The sequence below is a fragment of the Gracilinanus agilis genome, chromosome 3 (assembly GCF_016433145.1).
Source record: "Gracilinanus agilis isolate LMUSP501 chromosome 3, AgileGrace, whole genome shotgun sequence".
Lineage (NCBI taxonomy): Eukaryota > Metazoa > Chordata > Mammalia > Didelphimorphia > Didelphidae > Gracilinanus > Gracilinanus agilis.
The window spans coordinates 657,821,061-657,828,706 of NC_058132.1; the positions used below are offsets into that span (position 1 = coordinate 657,821,061).

Below are 7,646 nucleotides of genomic sequence, written 5' to 3' on the forward strand. Positions count from 1 at the left end.
GTGGACATCTTTCTCTAGTGGAATTAAAGGGAGTGAACTTATTAGATGAGCAAAAATTAGACATTGACTGTGTAGGCTCTAAATTACTATTATAGTGTAGTTTCAAGGAGTCTCAGCCTTGGTGTGCTTTGTGGAGTAGATCCCCTGCAGAGAGAGGGAAGAGGATTTCCTTTTCTATCCCTCCCCTTCTCCATGGCCATCTAACTCTGAAATGGAGCTCTCTGACTAGTAGGAGATATTGCCTCTGGCAAGAGCAGAATAAAACTCATGTGTGTAACTCTGATTTTTTTTTTCTGATGATTTGAATTTAAAAATCTAAGCTCACCATTTGAACTAAATATTTGTGATTGAAATTTAATCTACATTTTGCAGCAATGAGAATACAATTTAGAAATGTAACCTCTAATGAGTAAGACTGACCAGCTCAGGGTACAGTGGGTAGAGGTCTGGCCTTGGAGTTAGGAAGACCGGGGTTCAAGTTTTGCTTTTGTAACTCCTGGCTGTGTCATTCAATCTCTCAGTGTCTCGGGCATCACTCCAAGGCTCTAAGCAGAATTGCTAATATCATTGAGGGAAGTGATTTCCATATCAGGAGTTCTGGGGGTGCCTCCCCTCCCAAGAAAAAACAGGTCCAGGTTTTTAAAAAATTAATTTACTTTTCTAAGCACAAGGGAGGAATACTTGGTTAAAAAAAAAAACCATATCTGATGCAAAACAATTTGTTAAAAGAATTCTTTATTTTTACATATTTCAGAGAACAAATTCAAAGATTCTGAATCCCTCAGAGCTCTCTTCCAATGACTATCTCATATCTTCTTTGAATATCAAAGGTTTTAGGAATTAATTTAAAGAATAAGGTTCTGAAGGAAATAGTAAGAGAGGCCTTGTGAAGGTTAAACTAGGAACTCTCCTATTAGATGCCAAATGTCAAAGTAATTGCTCCTTGTCTTCCTCCCCTCTTAGGTGGATGTGAGCATTCACTCTTGCACTTCTGACAGCTGTAGGAAGTTTCATTAAAGGGGGGTAAAAAGGCTAAACCTTTAACATTTATATAAATCAGACACCATGTGGTTATGTTTTAGTTCACGTTGCTCGTAAATCTTGTTCTTAATTTAACCAATCTTTGTTACCAGATCAAAACGAAAAACACACTTTGGTTCATATTGGACACACTGGATTGATTTCCTTTGTCTTTACAAATTGCCCTTTCTAGTATGCAGATCATTCTTGAGGTTTTCCAAAAGGCCACAGCTTGTGGAAGCGCGGGCATATTTTATCTGAAGACCCTGGGAGGTGGTCTTTTAAGAAAACTGCTGTCTTCAGCTACGGGAACAGAAGAGCTGAAGTAATAAAAGGCTTCCGTCAGTGTCTCTGAGCCTGAGCAGGACTAGAGTGACATCCTCTGGCAAAACCACCTTAGTGATTCGCTCTGCTATTTGCTCTTGCTGATTCTCAAACAAGGAAGGCAGAAGAGACCTTCCTCAGATGGGCGCTCTGTATGCCAACTTGTTCTGTTTCCACATCAGAAAAGTAACTGATTCTCACAAATCTGTATTTCTGATTCCAGGAACTATGTAAGTCCTGATGGCATTTGTTAGTACGATATATAAGGTCATATTGGTGGGGCTCTGAAGGGACCTGAGAGGTCATCTAGCCTAAGCTGCTCATTTTGTAGATGAAGAAAATGAGGCTTACGAGGGTTTGAGGAGTTGTCTTAGGTCACATATCTAGTAAATGGTATCCTTGAAGTTATCCCAGAAAAACTGTGAACAAATCAGCCCGGGAGATGGCAACGTTTTCTGTGAACATAACCCCTTTGGAGAGCCAACATGCTTCAACCCCAAGAAAGATGGGGAACTTCTGTTTTCAAGCACCACATCAGAGCTTCTTACTTTCAAGTTCACATTGGAGCCAAGAGAAGTGGCTTGATTAGTTGAGGATGGAATTCAGCCCACACCACACGTTGGCCTCACTTTGAAGGTCTGGTCTTCGTAATCTTGTCTCCACAAAAACAAAGCAGATATTTTCTGAGGGTCTCTCCAGGCGTGTCCAAAATGAAACAAAACAAAATAAGGTTTCCCAATAACTGAGACCCCCGCAGCAAGCGTCATTGCCAGAGCTGGGTGATCTCTGGCTCCCACTTCCTGAGGAGGTTCTGATGCCTCCCCTGTGCAGAGTTTTGAGCTCCAGCCTTGATATCATCACTGTACTAACTCACTTCAGAGACCCTTTATTAGATCACCAGCGCCTGATCTCCTTTAAGAATTATCCTGGTCTCAGAGTGCTCCCCTCCCCACTTAATCCGTGGATGTCTACACCGCGGATGGCTTCTGTTTGGAAAATTGTGTTCAATAAACATGTTCAGCAAACAGTAATGATGATGATGATAAACTACTGCCTTTAGAGATGAAATGTTTCCTATTCAGCTAGAACCATAACTAGAGTGTGGTGATTGGGGCTTTGCACCAGTGTATGGGTGTTATTTGTCCCAGGAAAACAAAACAAAAAAACCAAGGCTCTGTAGCCAACACAGTCTCTAAAAAATAAAATCTTATGGGTTGTAGAAATTGTCCATGTGTGGGAGAATGTTGGTTCTATGATGACAAGACCTGGGTTCAAAACCAGTCATTTCACTTACTGCCTGTGTGATCTTGGGCAAATGATAAAACCTGTCTGGTTCCTTCTCAACAAAATGAAGGGGTTGTACTAGATGACCTATGCTGTCCCTTTGAGCTCTGTGCCTATGATCCTGTGAGTTTGATGTGGGGTAATTATATGGTCTCAGTTCCTCGACAGCTGAAGCAACTTATCTAGACCATGGTAGGTTCTTAATTTGGAGAGAGATTTCAGGGGAAACTTGGATGGAGGGGAAAAAAGCATGTTTATTTTTATTAGCCTCCAAATGAAATGTAGTACTTCTTTTAATCATGAATTAAAAACCAAAAGGATTCTAAGAAGGGATCCATAGTCTTTACCAGACAGTCAAAGGAGTCCATGACACCAAAAAGATTGAGAACCCCTGGCCTAGACAATGATGCTCTGGGCCAACCCAAGGCAATAAGCAGGCAAAAGGCCTGGATATATTACAGGACTTCACATTCTGCCATCAGATAATTGCATTTGTAATACCTACACGCTATGATTCCCACCCCCATCCCCCAATTTTTTCCAGGCTCTTACAGCCTGGTTTAGGTCAATATCTACTTGAATTAATGCCCTGAGACCCTATTTCCTCCCCTGTTTCTTCCCTATAATCAGCTACAATTAATAGTAACAATGATAGTGAGCATTTATATAGTGCTTTATAATTTACAAAGCTCTTTACACAAATTATCTCATTTGGTAAACTATATTTAGCACATGATATCCCCCTGAGGTATTGGAGAAGGAAATGGCAAACTTATTCCAGTATCTTTGCCAAGAAAACCCCAAAAGGAATCATGAAGAGTTAGACACGATTGAAAAAATGACTGAACAGCAACAACAGATCACACTGAGGTATGTAAAAGAACAATTTGCTTAAAATATCAATGAAAGACAAAAACAGGAAAATACATTTATTTAATGATTTATAAATAACCCCTACCTTCCGTCTTAGAATTAATACCATGTATGGGTTCCCAGAAGAATAGCAAGTGCTAGGCAACCGGGATTAAGAGACTTGCCCAGGAACACACAGTTGGGAAGTGTCTGAAGCCAGATTTGAATCAAGGACCTCCAATCTCTGGGCCTGGCTTTCTATCTGCTGAGTCACCTAGCTGTTCCTAGGAAAATATATTAATAGCAAACATTCAAAGGAATAGGAATCCAGTCTAGTTCTGGACCTTTGATGCTATTATTGACTGGAAACAGGGCACAGTGAAAGAATAAATGCCCCTCAGAGGACCAGAAAAAATGGTTCACTTTAGCAATCTGTTGTCGAATCATGTTTGGTCTTCAAGGATCTGTAGCCACTGATACCATTTTGGAAAGGGAGAAGCCCCATAAAGTGGAGGGTAGAGCGTTCCTCTCTTGAATACATTCCTTCTTTACGGGGCAGAGTAACAAAACTGAATGTCTGGACATGGTGCCTATTGGTGTTTCACTGGAGAAAGGAAAACCCTAAACGCTGGCAAATGGCACTGAGCTGGGGAAGCTTCCATCTTCTTCTTCCGTCTTTTTTCTCCTTCTTCCTTTTTCTACCTTCTTTTAAGACTCTTTCCCAAACCCCTATTTGTGAGGTTTGCCTCTACTTTGTGTAGATACAAGGCCTCCTATGATCAGAGTCTCATATCCCAATTTCTGGGCGGATCATGGTGGCTTCTTACACTTGTGGCAAGACAAAAATCAAGACTGCTTTCATTTTGACCTCTGATGGTTCATCAGTATAATTGCTCCGCTCATTGCCAGTGAGTATGACCAGGCCATGCCTATGAATATCAGGATTCCCGACAGCAGTTTGCACAAACTCTGATGGCCTGGAGGGCAGCCATGCAGTAAGACTGCCAGCAGAGCTGAGCTATGAGACAAAAGTGAGAGATAATGGGAGAGTGCCTGGCATCGAATCACCGGATGATGGGAAGGGCTGACAAATGACCGTAAGCCTTAAAAGAGCAGCTCAATTTAAGTCAAGAGTGGTCTGCCAGGGCCAGCTTTTAAACAGCCAGCACTTAAAACATGACTTCATTGAGAGCAAAATGAATTCACCCCTAGTGAGCCAAGAGGGCATCTCTTGGGTCAGTCCAAGCATCCAGAAGTCAAAATGAATAAAGAACAGAAAGTTGACTGGTTGCAGCCAGAAGGCACTGAATTGTTGATCTTGGTTTCATGGCCAGAATCCTCTTTTATTTCCACTTGGGTTGCTGAGTCTGTTAAGAAGGTTGGGAATCTGGAAGAAGGACTCCTGGGTCATAATGGCTGGCCCATTTGTATTGGCGCTTGGGAGCATTTTACAAACAGTAAATGAGAAAACAGAGCCTCAGAGAAGCTCATTGGATGTTCTTGGTCTATTCCCTTACAACCAGTAAGGGTGTGAGGCATGATTCAGGTCGAGTCAAACAGCACTGATTAAGTGCCAATTGTGTGCTGTGCACCCACAGGAGACCTGAATACAGATCTCAGTGTCTCCTGGTCAAGTATGCTACCACCATGTCTGATCTGGGAGAGATAGAATGCCAGAGATGAAAGGGTCTGTCCCTCAGGGGGATGCAGCTGGCCAGCCAGACACAGGAGAGAGAGCTGTAGAGAGCATTGGGCTTGGGGTCCGGAAGAGCCAAGGCTTAAATCTGCTTCAGCCACTCGCATTGTGACCTTGGGCAGGTCCTTTAACTTCTCTCTGCCTCAGTTTTCCCATCTGTAAAATGGGGACCATGAAGGTGCTTACTCTGTCGTGAGGGTGGAATGGGAAGAAGACACTGGTAAAGCCTCTTGGACCCCAAATAAACTATATTATTATTCCAGCCATTGCTGGAGGGGATCTCTGAGGTCACCCTGGCCAGCCCTTCCTTCAAGGTCACGTGGGGGGCAGGTGACCGAGCTGAGTCCTTTGAGTCCCGGTAAGAACGCTGAGGCCCAGAGAGGAGCCTTGAGGAGAGTCAGAGAATGTGCAGCCTGGCTGGTCGCTGGCCCAAGGCAGGGGCTCCCTAAGTCCGCTCTTGTTTTCAACCCTTGCCTTCTGTCTCAGAACCAATATGAAGTATTGGCTTCAAGGCAGAATGGCGGTAAGAGCTAGGCCACGGGGGTCATGTGACTTGTTAAAAGCCACTCAGCCAGGCAGTCTGAGGTCAAAGCCCGCCCCCTCTTCACTCCGGTGCCTCCTGCTGGGAATGGTCTCCCGTAGGTGCCGGCCCTTAACTACGTGCGCATGCGCACGCTGGTCTTGCTCACTTCTCTCCCAAAGACTTGCAATCTCAGTGCTCGGGAGGCGCTTATTAAGTGCTTTTGAGCATTAAAAAGACTGACGTTAATTGAATAAACTAAACAAATAAACATTAAACGAATAATCGACTGAAAAATTAATAGTTTGACACGGGGATGGGGTCACTGAGGCTCTGACACGTAACTTAGGCGAGGGTTCGGGTTCAGCTTTTGCCTCTGCAGGGGGCGCTGTGACGCAGGCCCGCCCGAATTCCTCCTTCTTCCCCATTCCTCAAACCCTGGCTCACGTGAGAGGCCTCATCACGTGACCGAGTCCCAACCGGCGCGTGAAGTCATGTGATAGGAGGCCAGCAGCTGGGGAGCCATGGAGGATGATGTGAATCGCCCTCTCCTGGAGGCAGAGCCGGAGCTCTCGGCGCCCGGGCCTGAAGCCGGGGCCGGACCCGAAGCCGAGGCCAGACCCGAAGCCGAGGCCAGGGTCGTCCCCCGGCTCGCGATCTGCGACCCAGCCCACCTGGCGCATCGGCTGCTGGCGCTGGCATTCATGTGCTTCCTGGGCTTCGGTGAGCGGACTGGGCTGACCGGGACCCCTTCCCCTCCCTCCTGTCAGTCCGGAGACCCCCGACCCTAGTTCACGAGGAGCGAGGCTGGGCTTGGGTAGCGGCCCCCTAGACAGTCACATCTCTCTCCAAAACCCCTCTCCTTCCGCCTACATCGGGCAGTTAAAGGGTCGCCCTGAACTTCGGAGTCAGGATTGGGTTGGGATGATGAAGCCAGAACCCCGCCGAGCAGTGAAAGAGGAAGTGGAAGCAGTGACCGGGTTTCAGAGAGGGGAGAACTCGGGGGCTCCCTGGCACAGACCAGGGGATCCAGGACTCAGCCTACCCGGGAAGATAGCACGGATATTTCCCTTAAGCACAAACCTGATTGTGACTTCCCTCCTCAGCCTCCTTGGGCAGCTGGCTTCCTGTTGCCACTTGGATGAAATATCAACTCCTTCTTTTGCCTTTTTCTTTTGTAAAACAAAACAAAACAAAAAAAACCCCTTACCTTCCACCTTACTGTATATTGGTTCTAAGGCAAAAGAGCAGTAAAGGCTAGATAATGGAGATTAAGTCACTTTCCCAGGGTCACACAGCTAGGAGGTGCCTGGGGGCAAATTGGAACCCAGGACCTCCGGACTCTAGGCCTGGCTCTCAATCCACGGAGCCACCCAGCTTCCCCCTCTATTTGCCTTTTAATGTCTCCCACAGCCTGCCCCAGCTCATCTTTCCAAATTCTTTGGATATTACTTTGCTCAGCATGAGAGTGTGAGAAAGACTTTTAATGAGATGTAGAGGCGGCCATTTAAGCTAGTGAATGTAAGTAGAAACTGTTATATTGGAAAGTGTTTTAGTGTGTCAGATTTCAACTAGCCTTTGGTCCTTTTCCAGGCAGCTATTTTTGCTATGATAATCCAGCAGCCCTCCAGATCCAGATTCAAAATGTAAGTTTCCATTCTCCTTTCTTTCTTTCTTTCTTTCTTTCTTTCTTTCTTTCTTTCTTTCTTTCTTTCTTTCTTTCTTTCTTTCTTCCTTCCTTCCTTCCTTCCTTCCTTCCTTCCTTTCTTTCTTTCTTTCTTTCTTTCTTTCTTTCTTTCTTTCTTTCTTTCTTTCTTTCTTTCTTTCTTTCTTTCTTTCTTTCTTTCTTTCTTTCTTTCTTTCTTTCTTTCTTTCTTTCTTTCTTTCTTTCTTTCTTTCTTTCTTTCTTTCTTTCTTTCTTTCTTTCTTTCTTTCTTTCTTTCTTTCTTT

The 7,646-nt window shown here is 44.8% G+C and overlaps 1 protein-coding gene and 1 pseudogene across 1 annotated transcript in view; both read left to right on the forward strand.

Annotated features, from left to right (window-relative positions):
* Nucleotides 1–6,220: 6,220 nt before the first annotated feature.
* The window catches only part of LOC123242040, an 8,081-nt pseudogene continuing 6,655 nt past the window's right edge, over nucleotides 6,221–7,646 (forward strand).
* The window catches only part of MFSD1 (major facilitator superfamily domain containing 1), a 38,886-nt gene continuing 38,529 nt past the window's right edge, over nucleotides 7,290–7,646 (forward strand). Inside the window, exon 1 of the mRNA XM_044667701.1 lies at nucleotides 7,290–7,342. The gene's annotated coding sequence lies outside the window, so the exon portion shown is untranslated. The remainder of the gene's footprint in view (nucleotides 7,343–7,646) is intronic.